Below are 11,275 nucleotides of genomic sequence, written 5' to 3'. Positions count from 1 at the left end.
GCTCCACATGCGAGAAAGGGGATGCAAGTGTGGTGAAAAGTTGTATTACGCATTGTCAATCGCAGTTGCACAGATAGCGACGATCAAACATCCGCCACGGTGCTAAGCTTAAAGTTCCCATCACACGAGCCGACCCGAGCAACGCAAGCCGGTTGCGGGCTGCTGCGGGCGCCCCTCTTCTAAAACTCGCCGCGCGCGAGCGCCTTGCGCTTGGGTTCCCCTAACTTCTTGGGGGCCCCAAACGCCGTCTTCCCCTATCCTTAAACTGCCTAATAACTGTGAATATTAGAGGAAAATTTAATATCATCTTCATTATCATCTTTACCACACCACCACCACCACCATCATTATCAGCCTATCTACGTCCACTGCAGAGCAAGAGTTCCTCCCATTAACCTCTAATTATCCCGGTTCTGTCCTAGCTGCGACAAATTTATCACCGCAAACTTCTTGTTCTCATCTGCCCACCTAACGTTCTGGAGCCGCCTTCCACGCTTGCCTTCTCTAGGAATCCACTCTGTTACCCAGAATGACCAACAGTTATCTTGCCCTCGGGTTACAGGCCCTGCCCACGTCCATTTCTGATTGATTGTGGGGTTTAACGCGCCGACGCAACGCAGGCGGTGAGGCGTGCCTTAGTGGAGGGCTCCGGATTAATTTTGACCACTTGGGGATCTTTAACGTGCGCCTAAATCTCGTACACACGGGCGTTTTTGCTTTTCGCCTCCATCAGAAAAGCGGCCGCCGCGGCCGGGAATGAAGCCCGCGACTTCGTGCTTAGCAGCGCAACACGTCCATTTCTTCTTCTTAATTTATACTAATATGTCCTTCTCACGCGTTTGTTCTCTGACCCATTCCGCTGTCTTCTTGTCCCCTGATGTTACACCTATCATCTTCCTTTCCATTGGTCGCTAAGTCGTCCTCAATTTAAGTGGAAGCCTCTCAGTGAGCCTACAAGTTTTTGCCCCTTAGGTGAGTACCGATAAGATGCAGCTGCATACACTTTCATCTTCAGGGCCAATGGTAGGCTTCCATTTGTTATCTGAGAATACCTGGCGAATGCACTCCACCCATTCTAATCTTTAAAATTATCTCTGCCTCATGGTTGGTATCCGGAGTCACAATGTGGCATAAGTAGATATATTCTCTTACCACTTCTACTGCAGTCCAACCTATCTCAAATTGCCATGCTGTCTCGAGGTCTCGACCATTATTTTAGTTTTCTTCATATTAATTTTCATGCCCACGGTTCCACTCGGCTTGTCCAGTGCGGCAATCATGCTCAGCAATTCGTCCAAGAGTTACTTAGCGAGGGGAAAATTACCGTCTCCAAAACAGCAGAACCCTGGAAGGTCATCGCGCTACTTGCTGCCATGTTGTAAACAAAGAGATACGGGAGCTGCCTCGCGTACGCACGCTATTTTGATGAAATAGCATCCGTTCGTCTTCCGTACGCTAAACGCACAACGGGCTCAACTCACGGAGCATGCGTAGTGCGAACAACGCAATAATTAGTCCTCGCAAACTGTTTCTGTACGGCTGCGGACGCTATTCTAAAAGTATCTAACAAAAGTACAAGCCTGCCTCCTCAGCCTGATTAAGCTACAGGGTATCGGCCATGGCTCTCAGACGTAAAGGCGACAGTTGCAATGAGAGAGCGTGTAGCGTCCTCCTGTTACGCTGTGTACCGCATCTAGTGTCATTAGGTAAGGGTACAGAGTATCGGAACTCATTTCTCCTATTCGTCCGCGCCGCCGCACTAATCATAGGTCAATTAACATCACGTAGCATCTGTTTACAATACTACAGTTTATGGATGTCATCATTTTGTTGTTTATGCATGTTAGTCGACCAACTAAGGTAGACTTAGCCAGTCCGGTTGCTCGGCGGCTGCGCGCTAATGACGTCGCTCCGGAAGCGAATCAAAGATAACCCGTCTAGCGGCATTTGAGCAGCAAAAGTGTGTTCGATGATTCCGTTTCCTGCCTCTTCGGAGTGTTGTGAACAAAGGACCCAATCGAAGTTAGCGGCGAGGCCGTAGAAGCGGCTGTCTCGCAACACTGATAAATACCCAAAATGGCCGCCGTTGGGGACTTGGCTACATCAGTGGCAGTACTCTTATAACTTACCTAGTGAAACTAACCGCACCTACGCCTCGCTCCTACTTTTTAACGCGGTGACTAGGTCACGAAAAGACGATATGAAATAATTAGGAGAAGTGCCACAATTTTTTCAACTTGACAGCAAATAACGCATTGTTTCTCGTAGAACAACAGGCGGGACAGGTACGAAACATATGACGTTTAAGTTAAAACAAAATTTAATTCAGCCTTTCGTTACCCCTGATAATTTCACCACTGCCGCAATTTCACAATATTTTGCCGCTGAGCAAGGCGCAGGTTGCGTTTTCACCTGATCGTATTTCGGAAGGTTCGTGTTTCGGGCGGCGCTATGTAGGCCTGCTAGTAGATAAAAGCCGGGCACGCGGGATGCCTGGATCGTAACCGTTCATTCCAAAGCGTAGTCTCAATTTACCGCGTGGAATTGGGCGCATATTTTTCCTCTATGCATTACAACCAAAAATGGCTTCAGGAAAAAAAACAGAACGTTCGGTGTTGTCCATGATGCAGGCCAAAGCTGTCTTCGCGGCGCAACGTATAAGAAGCAGAAGTAAATGCACTGGAGCAGGGTACCCAATCGGGCAGCACTTGTCCTGTTCACTTGATTTCTTTCCTCCAAGTTATTTTGCGGGGTTCCCCACGATACAATAACCAGATGTGCGCCCTCCGAAATTCATATCCCGGGAGCGACGACTGATCGGCAGGTGAGCGGGCGATGGCGGTGTCGACGGGCAAAATAGGCGAGAGTAGGCGCACCTGCATGAAGATCTCCCCTGTGTAAACATTGCCGGCTGCGTTGTTTCCTTGATAACAATACCGCCGCTTCCATGGTATGTGCACGACTGTTAAGGGGTAACAGGAGTTACCCAAAGTACATGGGCATCTCGAGTGAAAGTTTCGTTTTTAGAGCGGAATATTTCCTAGTGCTACCGATGGCGTTCTGTCCTGAAACGCAGTTCCTCATAGAGCCGTCGGTCAAACAAAAAGATCTGATAAGATCTCTCGAAACATAGCACGTGCGTGAAATCGGGCTAACATTGAGAGGAAACGGCTGGTATAAAATGGCGAAAAAAGAGGAGTTATAGATAATACAATGCACGCGTCATTCATGCATAAGAAGTGCAATATTTTACCTTAATGTCATAAACCACGCATATCGGTATACATTTGAATGGTTCGTAAGTGCGTATACTCGGTGCGCGAAAAATAGTCGCATAGGTTCATTCTGTGTTTGCGATTATGGTCTTTGAATGCTTGGTGATCAATTGGGCGGCCTTTCAGCGAGGGTTGGCCGCACTCTCAGGGAATGCGTTAACGTACTGTTGACACAGTTTGGATGTGAAAGCTTTTGGGGTTCTCCCAGCTGTCTTTCGGTAGGTATGGAAAAGTATTCTTTTGTATCAGTTGACCAGAACGTGCTTCATGAACGTTTGGGCTGATTACCTCCTTTGACATCTATCGAAATTGTATGCGTTGAGAAAACAGGGATGCGTTGCATTAAGAAAAGCACACGAAACAAATTCACCAGGCAACTGCAAGCCCGTGCGCCTACGCTCACTAATTTTGCTCCTGGGCCCCGCGATCAGCCGCTGACATTGCGATCAGTTGTCGCTCCCTTAGTATTAGAAATTTAGGAGGGCGCATGTACAGGTCACGCCGCTGAACGGCCCTTTCATTAGGCCGTGGTACGTTTCAGAAAACACACTGAGAGACAGGGGCGTGCAGAGAGCTGCCTAATACAGCACCCGCACAGCGCAGCTTGTAGCGAAAGCTGCGCCCTTTCCTGATGGTATGTACTTTTAAGCAGGCAGTAACACTTTCAAATCAAACTCTCCTAGATTTGTCGGGTACTAGTCTTTTTTTTCTTCAAATGTACAATAATGGACAATTCAAATGCGAACCGCGGAGTGGTCGGCCGAAGTTATCGGTGCCGTCACCTGGCTGCGGCCGTGGAAAACGCATGGACATGCGCAGTTGAGATGGAAGGTGCGAGGGTGCGTGCGCTACTGCGATATATCACCCTGTCCTCGCTCGCATGCTTCCCTTGCCGCCATACCGCAAGAGCGCTGATATTACTACTCCCTCTACAGCTGAAGGTGTTGCTCGCGATAACTGCAATGCGGCGGGTGATTGCTTGTAGCTGCGGGCAGAGCTTGCTTTGGAAACGTGTTAACGCTTTCGGAAGACTTACTGTATAGATGACCATGCTTTCTTGAAGAAAACCGGAGCACAGGAATTGAGACAAATAAATGCATGCCACATAACTTCTGATGGCACTGCGTTGGTTTTTGTTCGTGGTGCAGTGGCTCGGGAATTCAACAATGAGTTGGCTGCCAAGAAGACTCTTTGGTTAACGGAGTCATGGCTGATGTATTTCGCGGATTCTGTGCTTGTAGCAAACAATAAATATACCACTCAAATTCGCCTCCAATGATATATTTAACTTCAAGCATTGTGTGGGCTGGGAAAATTCTTGTCAGAATTTTATTACAAAAATAAAAAATAGGCAGGTCCAAAGATGTTATAGACCAGTTGCCTTTGCAAAAAAGTTTGGCTGTTCGATTTTTTCGTTTTTTTTGCAGGCGCTGTTGTGCTTGCAGAAATCTGCGGAGCGGGCAGCACTGAGCATGGTTTGGGCGTGACCCAGGTGTCCATCGTTATTTGCTCAAGTTGCTGCACATCACATGCAAAGCTACATCGGCAATGTGACGCCGGCACACACGGCGATTAGGCGCTCTGGTTAGCCTGCCGGTATCTTCGAGCGTGCATTCCGCGGTTTCTATTTGAATTGTCCATGAGTGTACTCAAGGGTGCGTGTGTTCTCTATGTAGACTGAAGTGGAAATTGCTGAACTGTTGCCGAAAGCCGGGGCAGGTGTGTCGCAATAGATACCTATAGGAAGCCTTCAGAACACCAGCCCTTTAAAGCCTGGATTAGTAAGTGAAAAAGCATGAGCATGAGCATTTCCGGAAAACAAAAAATTGTGAATGGCGCCTATTCGCAGATTTGAGCAGAATGGGGCAGTAGGAAGCAGGTCACTTCATAAACGTAATAAATGATACGGGTGACGAAGCCGCAATAGTCCCAGTTTCAAGCCGCAAAGAAATGCACTGCTATAATAAATAATTCGTGCACGCGCAGGCATCGGCCGCATTGTACGAAGACCAAAACACAAAGACCAGCTTGCAACGGTCACTTGCATAAAAGAATTTATTTCTCGATTGGAAATAGTGTCCGAACAAGCAAGAATAAAACAAGATGCCGCGTAACAGGAGTGGGCGCAACACATGCATACTGCTGCACTCCTGCAATGTCAACGTAGAAGAGGAGAAGGCGGTATGTCTAGAAGCCCACGGTGCGATCGTTCGTCACACCTACTCGGTCCTCCGTTCGGTGTTGGTCCTGCGAAAACAAAACGCGAGATGTGAAAGCCTTGAAATGCGAACAGGCTGCTGAAAATACGTTGCCCCAAATTGGGGCAAGCGCAACATGTTCAGCTAGTTGGGCTTGCATTCAAAGACAAAACTGCTCGTAACTAACGACTTTAAAAAAGGACAACTCTGCGGCAGTCCTCATTTCTCTGTTCCGTTGGTTGGACACTGCATTTTACCCTAAATAAGGGCGGGGGAAGGCCGGGTTTCAGAAAATGCGCTTCGGAAGAAGGAACGCCGGTTTGTATAAGCAGTGCACAAAAAAATTCTACGTTGTGGGCTAGGTAGATGCACAAAATGTGGTATGTGCACATTCAGCTCTCAACAAAAACAGGAATGATAACAAATAGAACGAAGAAAAACACCATTACAACCAGAATTGGGAATCGCATTTGCACCCTGGGCTTTAAAGGCGAGCGGATGAAGGTCAGTCGTTCTCGGGAAAACGGCACTACTGTTTGTTCCATAACTGCGCCGTAAATAGTAGAGTTATGGTTGTGCAGACAGAAATATACCTTATTTACAGTAATATCGCTACTGTAGTGGCCAACCCGCGACGCCAAAGGCATTCCCAACAATTAAAAAAATCTATTCATGTCATTCGAGAACATGAAGCAGTCATTGTTGCGCTGTCTCGTTGCTGGGTGCCAGTTAACGCAACCAATACGGCAACAAAGCTTCAGTCTCAGACTGCATCGGAAATCACGGTCTGGTAAGATACAGTACCCTCTTTCGAAACCATTTCCAGTGACGCACGCAGATCCCCCACTACTGATCTCTTCTAATGTCGGACGAAAACGCAGACACTGCCGCAATTCATCTGTCATTTATATGCACGCTTCTTGAAGGCGAGGAAGAATTCCAGTAGTGAAAAAAGTGCGTGTGCAGACGAACCGCGCTACTGCCCGCATCGCAGTTTAGCCTTCCTTATCAACGCAGTTCTGGTGCAAATATAACGAGACACTGATTAGGCGGACATGCCTTAAGGCACAGGTGTTTTTAAAACCGCCGCTTCGAAAGTTGGAGCGAGTAAGGACAATCAGGAGCTTAATTAGGAAACGATAGTGAAGTTCAGTAATTTAAACCAAACAGTACTTGCTCTGCGCAAGGTTCAGGTCACAAACCGCATAGTTTCCACCCCTTTGGGTTGTCGCCACCCCGCTTTTGCTTCAAGCTCCGAACAGCTGATCGAATCCGCCCACTTGCTAAGAGACATTCCAAACGCGTATGGCTCAAATTTGAATTGATTTCACGTCGCCAAGAAACGGCAGTGTCTACTCGAAATTACCCGCCTTGGAGTGACAACCGCATTGGCAGCGCCCATAAAGCAATCACGTAGGTTTTCTTTTGCGCTGGCTTGCTATGGGCAGCTTTCTCGGCAACCTATGTATTGGGGCACGCGCGTACAATTTGTTGAACGATGAGCAGCACAGCAAATTTTCGCTTACTGCACTTTCATGGAGCCGTACCACATTAGTGATGAATTATTGTCTACTCACGGAGTACATAATTAAAACTCGTGCAGCACCAAAATGAACCACGCTACTCCCAATAATCTGACTAACCTGTGTAGAACAGTTAGGTGTCGAAAATCGCCCAAGGATATTCCGCTCGTGTAACCAGCCGTAGTTTCCTGTGTACGTCCCCCGAATTTCTCGATTGCTGCACAAACTCACCTTGTATTCAGTGTTCTGTATCCTCACGACTCCGGCGGCGTTGCGTAAAGTGGTGGCTCAGGAGATGTTCCACTGTCCCCTGACGACTCCCCCGTGGGGGAGCTCCTAGAGGTGGCCTCGCTTTCAGTTCCCACCTCGTCGCGGCGTGCTCTGAAATCCGACGCACTTTGCGGCCTCTCGTCATCGCTTGGATCCAGAAGTCTCGCGGGGATGTTTCCCCAGGACGCAGACCTGGCCCTCCTACTAAAAGTCGGGGGGTTCTCGGACAGCACGACGAAGTCGCCCTCAGCGAATCGGTAGGTCGTTATATACCATTTTTTTAGGAGCCGCCAGCAGATGGCGTACTTCTGGTTCGTCACTTTGCCTCGAGCAACAGGCAATCAGGCAACCCATGGCGTCTTCGCTGCGTCTCACGTCGAATTCCAAAGGGAGTATTCTAAGAACTGTAGGGAGCGGATGTAATAGTTGAAAATAAAGCGGCCTTTTGTTATGGATTACCGCCTATAAAATGGCCGAATGGTTTGTGCAATCTGCTGTCGCATAACTGTTTATATAGATGCTTTTATCTACTATTTTTCCCTCTCACGTTCTACATCAACGCTGGGAACCCGGAGCTGAGATTGGTGGGCTAGTTATAGCACAGCTGCGCAGGCGCATCAGTCTTATCAACCTGCTCGTGCGAACATGGTTTCGAAGGCCCGTGGGCCCTGATGGCAGTATCGTTACAATAGCAGTTTATCGCATCGTTTCATAGTTTTGTGCATAAACGGTATGCACGTAGGTCCCATAGTCAGTCCCTGACTATGGCACCTCCTTCTGTATACTAACATTTTGCAATCTATCGATTGCCTAATAAAAAGCTTTTCTGATTCCGACTCTGATTCGGATTCTGCATATACCAGAAACATCTAGCCTGCATTCTTACATGAAACGTTGAACGTGGCAACCAAAAAGAGCCGTACAAAAGCTTGAAATGTTCCTTTTTTTTTTCACGTGGCTCAACGCATTTTTTGTTTAATCAGCCCCGTGTGAGTGGCCTCGAGCTGCGGTATCTGATTGATAGAATGTAGGGTTTAACGCGCCGACGCAACGCAGGCGATGATGCGCGCCTTACTGGAGGGCTCCGGATTATTTTGACCACCTTGGGATCTTTAACGTGCGCCGAAATATCGTACACAGGGGCGTTTTTTCTTTTCGCCTCCATCAGAAAAGCAGCCGCCGTGGCCGGCAATCGAAGCTAAGACCTCGTGCTCCGCACCGCAACGCCTTGTAAAGCATTGAAGAACTCTGGCCTTAGCTAGCCACTGAGCCAACGCGGCGGGTGGGCTGCGGTATCTGCTGCTTCCTTCCCTTCTAAGCACTCTGCACCTGGAGTCCAAATATTATATATATATATATATATATATATATATATATATATATATATATATATATATATATATATATATATATATATAGGAAATGAGGGGCTCGTTGAAAATAACACAGAAAATAAGGGTTGGCAGTCGAGAAAACCTCGGAAAGCAAAGGGGAGGATGTGGTAGATCATTGAAACAGATTAAGAATTTGGAAAGAAAGAAAGAAAGTGAAGAAAAAATGCCCGCCAGGTGGGATCCGAACCCACGACCTCCAGAATACCGGTCTGGTGCGATAACCACTACGCTACCGGCGGGGCGATTTTCCCATTCACTTTCTGGGGTATTTATGTTAGGTATGTTTGTTTCCTATGCTTGGGGGTGGTAGCCAGCGCCATTCGGACTAATCGGGGTGAAGGGGACCTTCTTTTTAACCCCCGGGTCGTGACTCGAGTGTCTACGACATGTCCAGAGTGGTCGACCAGCTTTGAACCCTCTTAAGCTCCCTTTGGCAACAAGACTGCCAGAACAGAGGCCCTCGCTATGCATGTAGCGAATCAGAATAGGAAATGAGGGGCTCGTTGAAAATAACACAGAAAATAAGGGTTGGCAGTCGAGAAAACTTTGGAAAGCAAAGGGGAGGATGTGGTAGATCATTGAAACAGATTAAGAATTTGGAAAGAAAGAAAGAAAGTGAAGAAAAAATGCCCGCCAGGTGGGATCCGAACCCACGACCTCCAGAATACCGGTCTGTTGCGATAACCACTACGCTACCGGCGGGGCGATTTTCCCATTCACTTTCTGGGGTATTTATGTTAGGTATGTTTGTTTCCTATGCTTGGGGGTGGTAGCCAGCGCCATTCGGACTAATCGGGGTGAAGGGGACCTTCTTTTTAACCCCCGGGTCGTGACTCGAGTGTCTACGACATGTCCAGAGTGGTCGACCAGCTTTGAACCCTCTTAAGCTCCCTTTGGCAACAAGACTGCCAGAACAGAGGCCCTCGCTATGCATGTAGCGATTCAGAATAGGAAATGAGGGGCTCGTTGAAAATAACACAGAAAATAAGGGTTGGCAGTCGAGAAAACCTCGGAAAGCAAAGGGGAGGATGTGGTAGATCATTGAAACAGATTAAGAATTTGGAAAGAAAGAAAGAAAGTGAAGAAAAAATGCCCGCCAGGTGGGATCCGAACCCACGACCTCCAGAATACCGGTCTGGTGCGATAACCACTACGCTACCGGCGGGGCGATTTTCCCATTCACTTTCTGGGGTATTTATGTTAGGTATGTTTGTTTCCTATGCTTGGGGGTGGTAGCCAGCGCCATTCGGACTAATCGGGGTGAAGGGGACCTTCTTTTTAACCCCCGGGTCATGACTCGAGTGTCTACGACATGTCCAGAGTGGTCGACCAGCTTTGAACCCTCTTAAGCTCCCTTTGGCAACAAGACTGCCAGAACAGAGGCCCTCGCTATGCATGTAGCGAATCAGAATAGGAAATGAGGGGCTCGTTGAAAATAACACAGAAAATAAGGGTTGGCAGTCGAGAAAACCTCGGAAAGCAAAGGGGAGGATGTGGTAGATCATTAAAACAGATTAAGAATTTGGAAAGAAAGAAAGAAAGTGAAGAAAAAATGCCCGCCAGGTGGGATCCGAACCCACGACCTCCAGAATACCGGTCTGGTGCGATAACCACTACGCTACCGGCGGGGCGATTTTCCCATTCACTTTCTGGGGTATTTATGTTAGGTATGTTTGTTTCCTATGCTTGGGGGTGGTAGCCAGCGCCATTCGGACTAATCGGGGTGAAGGGGACCTTCTTTTTAACCCCCGGGTCGTGACTCGAGTGTCTACGACATGTCCAGAGTGGTCGACCAGCTTTGAACCCTCTTAAGCTCCCTTTGGCAACAAGACTGCCAGAACAGAGGCCCTCGCTATGCATGTAGCGATTCAGAATAGGAAATGAGGGGCTCGTTGAAAATAACACAGAAAATAAGGGTTGGCAGTCGAGAAAACCTCGGAAAGCAAAGGGGAGGATGTGGTAGATCATTGAAACAGATTAAGAATTTGGAAAGAAAGAAAGAAAGTGAAGAAAAAATGCCCGCCAGGTGGGATCCGAACCCACGACCTCCAGAATACCGGTCTGGTGCGATAACCACTACGCTACCGGCGGGGCGATTTTCCCATTCACTTTCTGGGGTATTTATGTTAGGTATGTTTGTTTCCTATGCTTGGGGGTGGTAGCCAGCGCCATTCGGACTAATCGGGGTGAAGGGGACCTTCTTTTTAACCCCCGGGTCATGACTCGAGTGTCTACGACATGTCCAGAGTGGTCGACCAGCTTTGAACCCTCTTAAGCTCCCTTTGGCAACAAGACTGCCAGAACAGAGGCCCTCGCTATGCATGTAGCGAATCAGAATAGGAAATGAGGGGCTCGTTGAAAATAACACAGAAAATAAGGGTTGGCAGTCGAGAAAACCTCGGAAAGCAAAGGGGAGGATGTGGTACATCATTAAAACAGATTAAGAATTTGGAAAGAAAGAAAGAAAGTGAAGAAAAAATGCCCGCCAGGTGGGATCCGAACCCACGACCTCCAGAATACCGGTCTGGTGCGATAACCACTACGCTACCGGCGGGGCGATTTTCCCATTCACTTTCTGGGGTATTTATGTTAGGTATGTTTGTTTCCTATGCTTG

At 48.0% G+C, this 11,275-nt stretch overlaps 1 long non-coding RNA gene across 1 annotated transcript; it reads right to left on the bottom strand.

Moving 5' to 3' along the window:
* Positions 1–5,307: 5,307 nt before the first annotated feature.
* On the bottom strand, positions 5,308–7,824 carry LOC144141415 (uncharacterized). Its single transcript, XR_013316587.1, has 2 exons — positions 7,228–7,824; positions 5,308–5,522 (listed from the first exon to the last, which is right to left on the bottom strand). It is a non-coding gene; the product is annotated as an uncharacterized LOC144141415 (long non-coding RNA).
* Between the last annotated feature and the right edge of the window lie 3,451 nt (positions 7,825–11,275).

Source organism: Haemaphysalis longicornis, unplaced genomic scaffold (genome assembly GCF_048455015.1).
Source record: "Haemaphysalis longicornis isolate Haplotype H1 unplaced genomic scaffold, Haemaphysalis longicornis Haplotype H1 scaffold_6, whole genome shotgun sequence".
In the NCBI taxonomy this organism is placed as follows: Eukaryota; Metazoa; Arthropoda; class Arachnida; order Ixodida; family Ixodidae; genus Haemaphysalis; species Haemaphysalis longicornis.
This window is presented reverse-complemented; position numbering and strand designations above follow the sequence as displayed.